The sequence below is a fragment of the Bos mutus genome, chromosome 15, assembly GCF_027580195.1.
Source record: "Bos mutus isolate GX-2022 chromosome 15, NWIPB_WYAK_1.1, whole genome shotgun sequence".
Taxonomy (NCBI): domain Eukaryota; kingdom Metazoa; phylum Chordata; class Mammalia; order Artiodactyla; family Bovidae; genus Bos; species Bos mutus.
Genome location: NC_091631.1, coordinates 70,713,780 through 70,726,040, shown reverse-complemented (window position 1 = coordinate 70,726,040; position 12,261 = coordinate 70,713,780). Strand labels below are relative to the sequence as shown.

General features: G+C 38.4%; 1 protein-coding gene and 1 pseudogene across 1 annotated transcript in view; both read right to left on the bottom strand.

Moving 5' to 3' along the window:
• Positions 1–12,261, bottom strand: part of CNTN5 (contactin 5) — a 663,141-nt gene that overhangs the window by 441,289 nt on the left and 209,591 nt on the right. The gene's annotated exons all lie outside the window — the stretch shown is intronic.
• Positions 3,166–3,623, bottom strand: LOC102270822 (small ribosomal subunit protein eS24 pseudogene; annotated as a pseudogene).

Here is a 12,261-nt window from a genome sequence, read left to right as displayed (position 1 = left end):
TAACACTAGAAAATAAAATATCTCTCCTCCCTGCACATGCTTTTTCATAGAGGCACAGCCAGCCTCAGACAGGAAAAAATTGAAAGTGAGTAATGATTTTGCTTTTAAAAAAAATAAAGCTTTTTTATTTACCCTTTTTATTTGCCTTTCTTATCTAGTTCTTTTGGGTTTGCTTTATACGATGCCAACCCAGCACTGGGGTCTTTGACAAATTCCTATTCTTTTTCAGCAATGTCAGCTCCACTCTGCCAACGCTCCTGAAGGCTCTGTGGAGGTAGTGCCTGTCCCCTTGGTGCCTCTGACATAAAATCATATGTCTCTTAATTTTACTTTTTGCAAATGGTGATGTGACGGTGCCTCTGACATAAAATCATATGTCTCTTAATTTTACTTTTTGCAAATGGTGATGTGACTTCTTTTAATAGAACCATAGCCTTGTCTATCTTTCCTTTTAGATCATGAGTCCTTTGAGGATCAGAGGATATGTTATTCTTCTTGAATCCTCAACACCGAAAAAAAAAAAAAAAAAAAGAGAAACAAACAAAAAACAAAAAAATAGTGTGCCAGATTTTTTAGGTACATAATTATTTTATTCTTAACAACAATCTCAAAGCTGTTGTATGAATCAAGAAACCAAGGTTTAGCAAGGATAAGTCACAATTAAAATGAGGCAGATTTGGGAATACAAAATAATTAAGTCTGCCTCAATAGCTGTCTGTCTGACCCCATTTTTTAAAGTGATGCCAAATTCCCTTCTATTATCCTTCACATCCTATCCAGCTCTCTTCCCAAATAATCCCTACTCATTTTTTCCTGGGAAGTTATCTCAGGAAGATATTAAAAGCAAAATTATATGACTTAGCCAGTATATAAAAAAGCAAAAAGGACTGATCTCTGATTTTCTCTGTGGCATCTGATTTTTTTTAAAACAGATTTCTTATTCACTTAAATGATTGTTTAGTAAAATTTAGCTGAAGTGGTTTAAGTATTATGGCACAAGGATAAAGTTGTAGATAGTGGGTCTGTGTTTGACCAGATCTGTCTGAGAATCCATTTCTGAGGTTAGATCCTCAAAATTGTTCCCAATGTTTTCTTTTTTTAAATTTTTTGTAACTTGTTTTCTGCTTGCACTCACTTATGAATTTCAAATGCTCTGAAAACTACTTGAGGACATGTCTTTTATTTAAACAAAAGCAAAATCAGAAGAACCTGTGACAGTGGTGACACATAGATACTACTTGTGATGCATAGGACTAATTCTCACGTTGGCTATCTATAAAATTTGTACTATATATATTGATCATCGAGTTGTCAGGATGACAGTAAAATAATTCTTTATGTTGGCTTTATTTATTAAACCAGTGACACAGATATTTTTAAAATCCTGGATTTGGTGCAATTTTAATTTTCTTTTCCTTTGTAGTTATTTTTTTAACACTGTGAAATTTGAAAAAGAACTTACCATTAAAGAAAAGAGTGTGCTATAATATTAGGAAAAACCTACTAATTATTAAGAAAATTAGGCTATGTATTCTCTTGACAGATATTTTGACAGATAATTAACACACAATATAGCGGGCAACCTTTAGATTCTCTATAGATGAATTCTGTCACTCCCAAAGATGTGCATAACCCCAATTTTACTTAAATGGGTTACTCCATTCTTGCTATCTAATTTCATAAACTTGATGAACGGAGAAAAAAATCTTCACATCATCTACAGGGATGAAATTGGAAAGAAGCAGACTGCTGCAATGATAGGTAGGCTACTCATATGGATGATCATCTCTAACCATACTCTTTAAATTTTATTTCAGGTAGTATTGATGAAGTAATCTAAGACCCCAGTTTGGCATTGAGATTATAAGGGAAGCATAAAGACACCGGGGGAAAACACTATGACCTTGGGAGAGTCCCTTAACCAGGTGATCACTGAGCAATAAAGTATAATATTTAGCAGGATACATTTTAGAGTCACACACTTATAAGGTTAAGAGGACTTGCTGCCTCTTTCTGTATGGCAGATTTTTTAACAGTGAAAGAAAGATAAACTCAAATGCTGTTTTGTTGTGAGGACTCAATAAGAGAACGTATGAGATGCTTTCAGCAAGGTGCCTGATGCATACGAGGTCGCTAATCATTTTCAAACCTTCCACTTATGCAGCTGCTATCTCCCTTCCACAGCACCAAGAGACAAGGGTTATAAAATAGCAAAAAGAATCATTCAGCTTTAAAATATTCTGTATAAAGGCAAGATTATATTGGTGTAAGTACATTTCTTCCCAGTATTTCTACTTTGAAGAACACAGTACTCATTTGAATATATGAGTTTCAGTATGTGGTTTTCTTTTTTAAAAAATCAGTCTTATTTTATGATAAATTTCCCAATATCTCATTGGGGTGAACTATGGAAGAAACATTTATAAATATTACAAATGACTTTCCAGAAGAAGTAGTTTTAGAGCACTCAATAACCTGGATGTGATTTTTAGCCCTGGAGAATAAAAATGATAAGAAAATAATAATAAAATTCAATAAAGATACAAATAAGGATGTAAATTCAATCACCTTGAAGGATAAGGGAAACCTTAAAATATCCACCATAGAGTTACTCAATTTTAGACAAATTAACTGAGACAAAATGTGAGAATTAGTTCAGGAGGGAAAAAAATGAAAGGAAATCATTTAAAATGATTCATAGGGAGACTTAAGGTTATTCTTAAATACTTTATTTGATGCTCAGAGAAAAATCAGATAGATCATATTAAGAACAGCAGTGCAAGGTAAAAGAAGGAAAAATGACAAGCGTAGGAAAATAGGAATCTTGTTAGTACTAGGCATGCGTGTGTGCTCAGTCACTCAGTTGTATCCTATTCTTTGGGTCCCCATGGACTATAATCCACCAGGCTTCTCTGTCCACAGGATTCTTTATGCAAGAATACTGTATTGGATTGCTATTTCCTTCTCCACATGATCCTCCCAACCCAAGAAATGAACCCATGTCTCCTGCATCTCCTGTATAGACAAGTGGATTCTCTACCACTGAGCCACCTAGAAACTGCTAGGAAGATTGTCTATATAAAGTGAATACGCTTATGGCACCCATGGCAACTCATTTATGAGGATACTCCACTAAAAGCAGCATATTGATCTAAATTTCACAATCTAAACTTGCATATAAGATCTTAAACTACCTCTTTCATCACCACAGACATAGGCACTGTAGAATCTATACTCCTTTTTGTCAGCATTGTCGTTGACCTTTGTAGCCCCTCTGACTTTCTTCAATCTGTTTTTACATTCCTTTTGATGTTGTCTTGAGGTCTTGTCCTCAAACAGGCCATGTCTTACAAACCTGTGTTTGGGCTCAATCTTCCTCATGTAATTCAAGGAACTGCAAATCATTTCAAAGCCAGCTGTCCTGCTCCCACCAAAACGAGTTCTGAATCCAAAAACAAGAATGACATCTGGTGTGATCTTGTACATTTTGGCTGGTTTTTCCAAAATTTTTGGCTTAGGTATTGTTGCCTTTCCAGGGTGAAGGACATCAATGACCATTTTTTCCACTGAAGTAGTCTGTTGACCATTAACTTCCTGGTATGTATATTTACTGTGTTATTCATGATGGTGGCTCCAGTCTTGATTCTTAAAGATACTGCATGGTCTAATAGCTGACTATGGTTCTGGGAGGGCCTTATGACTCACTGGACCTGAGAAAGGAAGTGTTTTTACATCTTAGGGAGAGAGACCATTTGTCTTTAATTATTCCTAGCAGCTTCACTTGGGAGAGGGTTACTGGGGTTCTTAGGGGAGGGAGGGGAGCAGAAATACTCCTTGCATCTTGACAAAGAATTTTGGATTGATCATGTATTTTCCCTACATTTTTTGGAGTTAAAAACTCTGGTTTTCAGGACCACTCTGAGTAGCTCTTCAGTGTAGACAATAATTCTGTTTTTTACATGCACCCTAGACTATTCTCATTCAAGTGTTTAAGGATCACAGTATTAAACGCTTGTCTATTAAATGTAATTGTATAGATTTTCAAAAGCTTTTGATAATTTTAATGAAAAATGTTATTTGAAATTAAACAGATAGTGAATAGAAATAACATGAAGGAAAAATATTTTGTTGTGAAATACCTTAAGTAGAGGAAGCAACACGTTGGCAAAGTGGAATAGTCCTATGGGGGTGACTTGGACCTGCAATTTGTTGATAATTTTGTAAATTATCTTAGTATAAGAAGTATTCTACTGTGGAAATAATAAAATCTCCAAATTTTTAGATGACACTGAGCTCTACTGGATAGTGAAATATCGAGCTGACAAATACAATTTGCATGACAATGTCATAAAGTTGTGGGTGGGTATTATGAATGTGGCAGATGGATTTCAATATGGACAAACAGAAAATGCTTTTACAATAAAATCCAAACCATACTTATTATATGGTAGACTTTATTCTCTTTATTGTAATGAACAAGCTGTGTGATTTTAAGCAAGTCATTCAAACATTTGCAGCAGAGTTAGGAATTAAAGTAGAGTTAGTATCTCAGAAGAGAGAACCAAAAGAGAAGGAATTGAGTCAGAAAATTCTGGAGTATTTTTTGATTGGATAATATCAGTGAAGACAAGTGATGGAATATACAACTTCTTCCAGTGCTACTACCCCTCACCCCAACCTCTATTAAAACCTCAATTCTGAACAGAGGAGTTTGAATTTACACAGCACATAACAGCAGAAGCAACAAACAATATAGTAATAGTCTAGGAAAGTAGTTTCTTACTGTAATTACCCACACACTAGTTAAATGCAGTGACACTTGTGTTATAAATACTGTGTGAATAGCTAATTTTTACTAAAGCTCACTATATATCAGGCATTGTTCTAATTGATTTGTGTTTATTAATGCATTTAATACTCACAATAACCCCAGGAGACAAATATCCATACTATCCCTTTGTTCAGATGAATAAATAGAAGCACATGCAGGTTAAGTTTCTTGTTCCATCATAAAGTAGGTGGAAAATCAAAACTGGCTTTGTGACTGATTTACTTTAAACAAAATTAAAAAAAATACATTCTAGTTTAATTCTCTTTAATGATGCCACTCTTATGAACTTGTTTTCTGTTAGCTTCCTTGAGTGATAGTAAAATAGGTGGTGTTATAGCTAGTTCACTGGTATTGTACCTGAGATCATTTTTATCTTCTATAGCCTAGAACATAGACATACTCTGGAAAGTGAATTTTGAATAAGAAAATTATTCACCTACTCTGAACTTCAGAAAATGGTATTTGAAATCCACTGATCTAGGCAAGAGGCAAAGATTGTTGTAATTAGAAGTGCAAAGAAGAATGAAATTGCAGAATTTCAAATTGCAATAGATTTCACAGGGCTTACCAAACCTATGGAATATGTATGAAGTCATGAAAATGGGCAGGCTTCCTTGATAAAGAATCCACCTGCAATGGGTCAGAAGGTTCCACTGGAGAAGGAAATGACAACTCACTCCAGTATTCTTTCCTGGGAAATCTGGTGGACAGAGGAGCCTGATCGGCTATAGTCCATGTGTGGCAAAAGAGTAGAACATGGCTTAGAGACTAAACAACAATGAAACATGAGATTAGAAGCATTCTGATTGATCCAGAAATATGCGCATTATATGTTTTAGAAGAAAAGTGATCTCTAACAACAGATATCAGTTGAAGAACTTGGTTTGTAGGAAATTTTAAACTGAAAAAAGAAATAGAAGTGCCCAATAAAGATGACTATTTAGAAATATAGATGGGGCATAGGAGTAGAATCCTGAGGAAACACCCCACTTGGAATGATAAGCCTCCTTAAGTCCTTCAGGAAAAACATCCCAAGTGTAAACAAACCAGACAAATGGGTAAATACATATCCAGACCAGTAGGTAAATGGAATGATTGATTTAGGGAGTAGATTGAAGAGACACAGTGAAAAGTACAGATGAACCTGTTCAAGAGCATCTGTGTATGCTGTGCTTAGTCACTTCAGTCATGTCTGATTCTTTGTAACCCCATGGACTGTGGCCAACTAGGCTCCTCTGTCCATGGGATTTGCCAGGCAAGAACACTGGAGTAGGTTGCCATTTCCTTCTCCAGAGGATCTTCCCAACCCAGGGATTGAACCCACATCTCCCGTGTCTCCTGCATTGCAGGCTGATTCTTTATGGTGAGACACCAAGGAAGCCCACAGGAACATCTGCAGCCAGGTAAATTGAAAAAAAAAAAAGAAAGAAAATATTTTCAGACTTAAACTGATTTTTATAGGTCAAGAATGATGAAGACTGAGAAAAATCTGGTGTGTCTGACAAACAGAAACTTGACAAATTTTGAGAAAACACCTTGAGTGGTTTGTTGAGGTTCAGTGCCAGATTGCAGACTATGAGATACATTTATAAGGAGACTATGAGGAAATATCGGAGAAGGCAATGGCACCCCACTCCAGTACTCTTGCCTGGAAAGTCCCATGGACGGAGGAGCATGGGCTGCAGTCTGTGGGGTCGCTAAGGGTCGGACATGACTGAGCGACTTCACTTTCACTTTTCACTTTCATGCATTGGAGAAGGAAATGGCAACCCACTCCAGTGTTCTTGCCTGGAGAATCCCAGGGACAGGGGAGCCTGGTGGGCTGCCGTCTATGGGGCTGCACAGAGTCGGACATGACTGAAGTGACTTAGCAGCAGCAGCATGAGGAAATATAGCATGGAGACAGTGAGTAGACTAGTCTGATAATAGAAAAGGAAGTCAGATTAAAGGTAGTGAATTACATTTTCCATTCAAAGACTAACTCAAAGTTCTTAGTTCTTTACTTATGTTAAGAATGCTATATTCACCATTACGATGCCAGTTATCAGAAGTTTACATCCTTTGGACTTTTAATTCCTAAATGACAGTATCAAGTTTACATATAGGCAACCAGAAAAAGTCTAAATTAGATTCGTATTTAAGCGATTTATCTTATTATTTGTAAGCACTTATTAAATAATTCCTCAAAGTTTCTAAGACATATTAAAGGATTTAATAAAAAATGCACATTATTTTCTTTGATACAATTTTTTGTTTCCATTGATAGAAGTTCAAATTGTTTTCATACTTCTGCTTGAGGATAAATTTAATTGTATGCAATGACTGACTGGCAAGGACATCTGAGAAAATTATTCAGAAATCACCCAATGATTCTTGATGTTTTTAGTTAACTTATAGCATATCAAGATAATAACCTTTCCAGACAGAGATATAGAAAAATAAATAAAGGATTAATGAAAGCCAAATTAGTATCTTATATTCCTGCAGAACTTGACATAAAAACTTAATACTATTCAGCTTCTTTAAAATAAATAAATATCCTCCAGTAAGAGTGCTCTGGTCACAAGTTTCCAAGTTCCTTGAAACTATCCATAAGTTGAAAACTCTGAAAAAAGGATTAGAAGAAGAAAAAGTCTCCTGGGTTTAGGGTAAAACATTTAATACCCAGTACAGAATCTAGTACTAGTATGTACAGCCTGGTATACTGGAGCGGGTATAGCCTTTCCCTTCTCCAGGATCTTCCCAACCCAGGGATTGAACCCAAGTCTTCTGCATTGCAGGCAGATTCTTTACCAACTGAGTCACAAGGGAAGCCCAAGAATACTGGAGTGGGTAGCCTATGCCTCCTCCAGCGGATCTTCCTAACCTAGGAACTGAACAGGGGTCTCCTGCTTTGCAGGAGGATTCTTTACCAACAGAGCTATCAGGGAAGTAAAGATACCCTACGTCCAAGGGCAAAGGAGAAGCCCCAGAAAGATGGTAGGAGGGGCGAAATCACATTTAGAATCAAACCCCATACCATCCAGAGATGCTAGGAGGGCTCAAACAAACCTTGTGTGCACCAGGACCCAGATACCCCACAGAGACTGAGCAAAAAATGTCTCAGTGTCTCCTGCAGAGGTACAGGACAGCAGTGGACTGCTGCAGGAGAAGGGGCTCTGGGTGCAGCAGACTTGGGAATGGCATAAGCCCTGTTGGGGGAGGTTGCCATTAACCCCACCACAGAGCCTCTAGAACTTACACAGGACTGGGAAACAGACGCTGGAAGGGCAAAACCAAAACCTTGTGCACACCAGGATCCAGGAGAAAGGAATAGTGACCCCACAAGAGACTGACCCAGACTTGCTCATGAATGTCCAAGAGTCTCTGGCAGAGACATGGGTCAGCGGTGGCCTGCTGCAGAGTCGGGGGCACTGAGTGCGGCAGGGCTTGAATAGGACCTTTTGAAGGAGGTCACCATTATCTTCATTACCTCCACCATGATTTGGCCTCAGGTCAAAAAAAAGGCGAGGAACACAGGCACACCCATTGACAGAAAATTGGATTAAAGATTTACTGAGCATGGCCCCCGCCCATCAGAACAAGACCCTGTTTCCCCCTCAGTCAGTCTCTCCCATCAGGAAGCTTCCATAAGTTTCTTCTCCTTCTCCATCAGAGGGCAAACAGAATGAAAACCACAATCACAGAAATTTAACCAATCTGATCACAGGGAACACAGCCTTGTCTAACTCAGTGAAACTATGAGCCATGCCTTGTAGGACCACTCAAGATGGACAGGTCATGGTGAAGAGTTCTGACAAAAGGGGGTCCACTGGAGAAAGGAATGGCAAACCACTGCAGTATTCTTGCCTTGAGAATTCCATAAAAAGTATGACAAGGAAGAAAGATAGGACACAGAATCATGAATTCCCCTGGTTGGGAGGTGCCCAATATGCTACTGGAAATCAGTGGAGAAATAACTCCAGAAAGAATGAAGAGATGGAGCCAAAGAAAAAACAAAACCCAGTTGTGGACGTGACTGGTGATGGAAGTAAAATCCAATGCTGTAAAGAGCAATATTGCATAGGAACCTGAAATGTTAGGCCCACGATTCAAGGCAAATTGGAAGTGGTCAAACAGGAGATGGCAAGACTGAACATTGACATTTTAGGAAGCAGCAAACTAAAATGGACTAGAATGGGTGAATTTAACTCAGATGACCATTGTATCTACCACTGTGGGCAAGAATCACTTAGAAGAAATGGAGTAGCCATCATAGTCAACAAAAGAATCTGAAATGCAGTACTTGGGTGCAATCTCAAAAATGACAGAATGATCTCTGTTTGTTTCCAAGGCAAACCATTCAATATCACAGTAATCCAAGTCTACACCCCAACCAGTAATGGTGAAGAAGCTGAAGTAGAACAGTTCTATGAAGACCTACAAGACCTTCTAGAACTAACAAGCAAAAATGATGTCCTTTTCATTATAGGGGACTGGAATGCAAAAGTAGAAAGTTAAGAGATACCTGGAGAAACAAGAAAATTTGGCCTCGGAATACAAAAAGAAGCAGGTCAAAGGCTAACAGAGTTTTGTTGAGAGAACGCATTGATCATAGCACACACCCTCTTCCAACAACACAAGAGAAAACACTACACATGGTCATCACCAGATGGTCAACACTGAAATCAGATTGATTATATTCTTTGTGGCCAAAGATGGAGATGCTCTATAGAGTCAGCAAAAACAAGACTGGGAGCTGAATGTGGCTCAGATAACGAAATTCTTATAGCCAAATTCAGACTTAAATTGAAGAAAGTAGGGAAAACCACCAGACCATTCAGGTATGACCTAAATCCAATCCCTTATAATTATACAGTGGAAGTGACAAATACATTCAGGGGATTAGATCTTACAGACAGAGTGCCTGAAGAACTATGGATGAAGGTTTATGACATGGTACAGGAAGCAGTGATCAAAGACCATTCCAAAAAAAAAGAAATGCAAAATGGCAAAATGGTTGTCTGAGGAGGGCTTACAACTAGTTGAGAAAAGAAAAGATGCAAAAGGCAAAGGAGAAAAGGAAAGATATACCCATTTGAATGCAGAGTTCCAAAGATAGCAAGGAGAGATAAGAAAGCCTTTCTCAGTGATCAATGCAAAGAAATAGAAGAAAATAACAGAATGGGAAAGAATAGAGATCTCTTCAAGAAAATTAGAGATACCATCTTTATGTTTCATGCAAAGATGGGCACAATAAAGGACAGAAATGATATGGACCTAACAGAATCAGATGATATTAAGAAGAGGTGACAAGAATACACAGAAGAACTATATAAAAAATATCTTCATGACCCAGAAAATCTTGATGGTGTGATCATTCACCTAGAGCCAGACATCCTGGAATGTGAAGTCAAGTGGGCCTTAGAAAGCATCACTACGAGCAAAGCTCTTGGTGGTGATGGAATTCCAGTTGAGCTATTTCAAATCCTGAAAGATGATGCTGTGAAAGTGCTGCACTCAATATGCCAGCAAATTTGGAAAACTCAGCAGTGACCACAGGGCTGGAAAAGGTCAGTTTTCATTCCTATCCCAAAGAAAGCTAATGTGAAGAATGCTCAAACTACTGCACATTGCGCTCATTTCACACGTTAGCAAAGTAATGCCCCAAATTCTCTAAGCCAGGTTGCAATAGTATGCGAACCATGAATTTACAGATGTTCAAGCTGGATTTACAAAAGGCAGAGGAACCAGAGATCAAATTGCCAACATCCATTGGATCTTCGAAAAATCAAGAGAGTTCCAGAAAAACATCTACTCCTGCTTTACTGACTATGCCAAAGCCTTTGACTGTGTGGATCACAACAAACTATTGAAAATTCTTAAAGAGATGGGAATACCAGACCACCTGACCTGCCTCCTGAGAAATCTGTATGCAGGTCAAGAAGCCCCAGTTAGAATGTAACATGGAACAACAGATTGGTTCGAAATCAGTAAAAGGAATACGTCAAGACTGACTGTTGTCACCCTGGTTATGTAACATATAGGCAGAGTACACCACTAGAAATGCTGGGCTGGATGAAGCACAAGATGGAAATAAGATTGCCAGGAGAAATATAAATAACCTCAGATATGCAGATACCACCTCCCTTATGGCAGAAAGCAAAGAAGAATTAGAAAGCCTCTTGATGAAAGTGAAAGAGGAGAGTGACAATGTTGGCTTAAAAGCAAAATTCAGAGAACTAAGATCATGGCATCTGGTCCTATCGCTTCATGCAAATAGATGGGGAAACAATGGGAACAGTGACATAGTTTATTTTGGGGGGCTCCAAAATGACTGCAGATGGTGATTGCAGCTATGAAATTAAAAGACACTTTCTCCTTGGAAGAAAAGTTATGACCAACCTAGACAGCATATGTAAAAGCAGAGACATTCCTTTCCACCAAAAGTCCATCTGGTCAAAGCTGTGGTTTTTCCAGTAGTCATGTATGGATGTGAGAGTTGGACTATAAAGAAAGCTGAGCACTGAAGAATTGATGCTTTTGAACTGTGATGTTAGAGAAGACTCTTGAGAGTCCCTTGGACTGCAAGATCGAACCAGTCCATCCTGAAGGAAATCAGTCCTGAATATTCATTGAAAGGACTGATGCTGAAGCTGAAACTCCAATACTTTGGCCACCTGATATGAAGAACTGACTCATTGGAAAAGACCCTGGTGCTGGGAAAGATTGAAGGTGGAAAGGAAAAACGATGACAGAGAATGAGATTGTTCGATGGCATCACCGACTCGATGGACGTGAGTTTGAGTAAGCTTTGGGATTTGGTGATGGACAGGGAAGCCTGACATGCTGCAGTCCATGGGGTCACAAAAAGTCGGACATGACTGAGGGACTGAACTGAACATAATCTAGAAGAGAAAAAGAGATAAACTAAGAATACTCAAGTCCATTCTGATTACCATAGTTTATTGGGATAAATGGGCTGATCAGGAAATAAGAATGACTATGCTGAATCTCTTGTTTGAGTGGCAAAACCAATTCAGGTGTTTGAAAGGGAGAGTAGCACAGGATCCCTTCCGTCTGTACTTTATCTGGAGCAAAACCAATACAGAAGGTTGGAGTGGAACAGGGGTACATTTTAACTGATGTTTAGTCCAACAAAGGTTGTTATTTCTGATTCAATGACTGTGACCTTAAGTGCTGAATTACCAGCAGAGTGTTAACAACCAGTTCTCTCTGGTTGTAGAATGGTAAGAACTCTGATAGGCTTCTCAGTTGTTGCTAATGGTAAAGAGCCTCTTGCAAGTGCAGTAGACAAAGGAGACATGGGTTCAATCTCTGGGTTGGGAAGATCCCCTGGAAAAGGATATGGCAATCCACTCCAGTATTCTTGCCTGGAGAATTCCATGGATGGAGTAGCCTGGGAGGCTACAGTTCATTGGGTCATACAG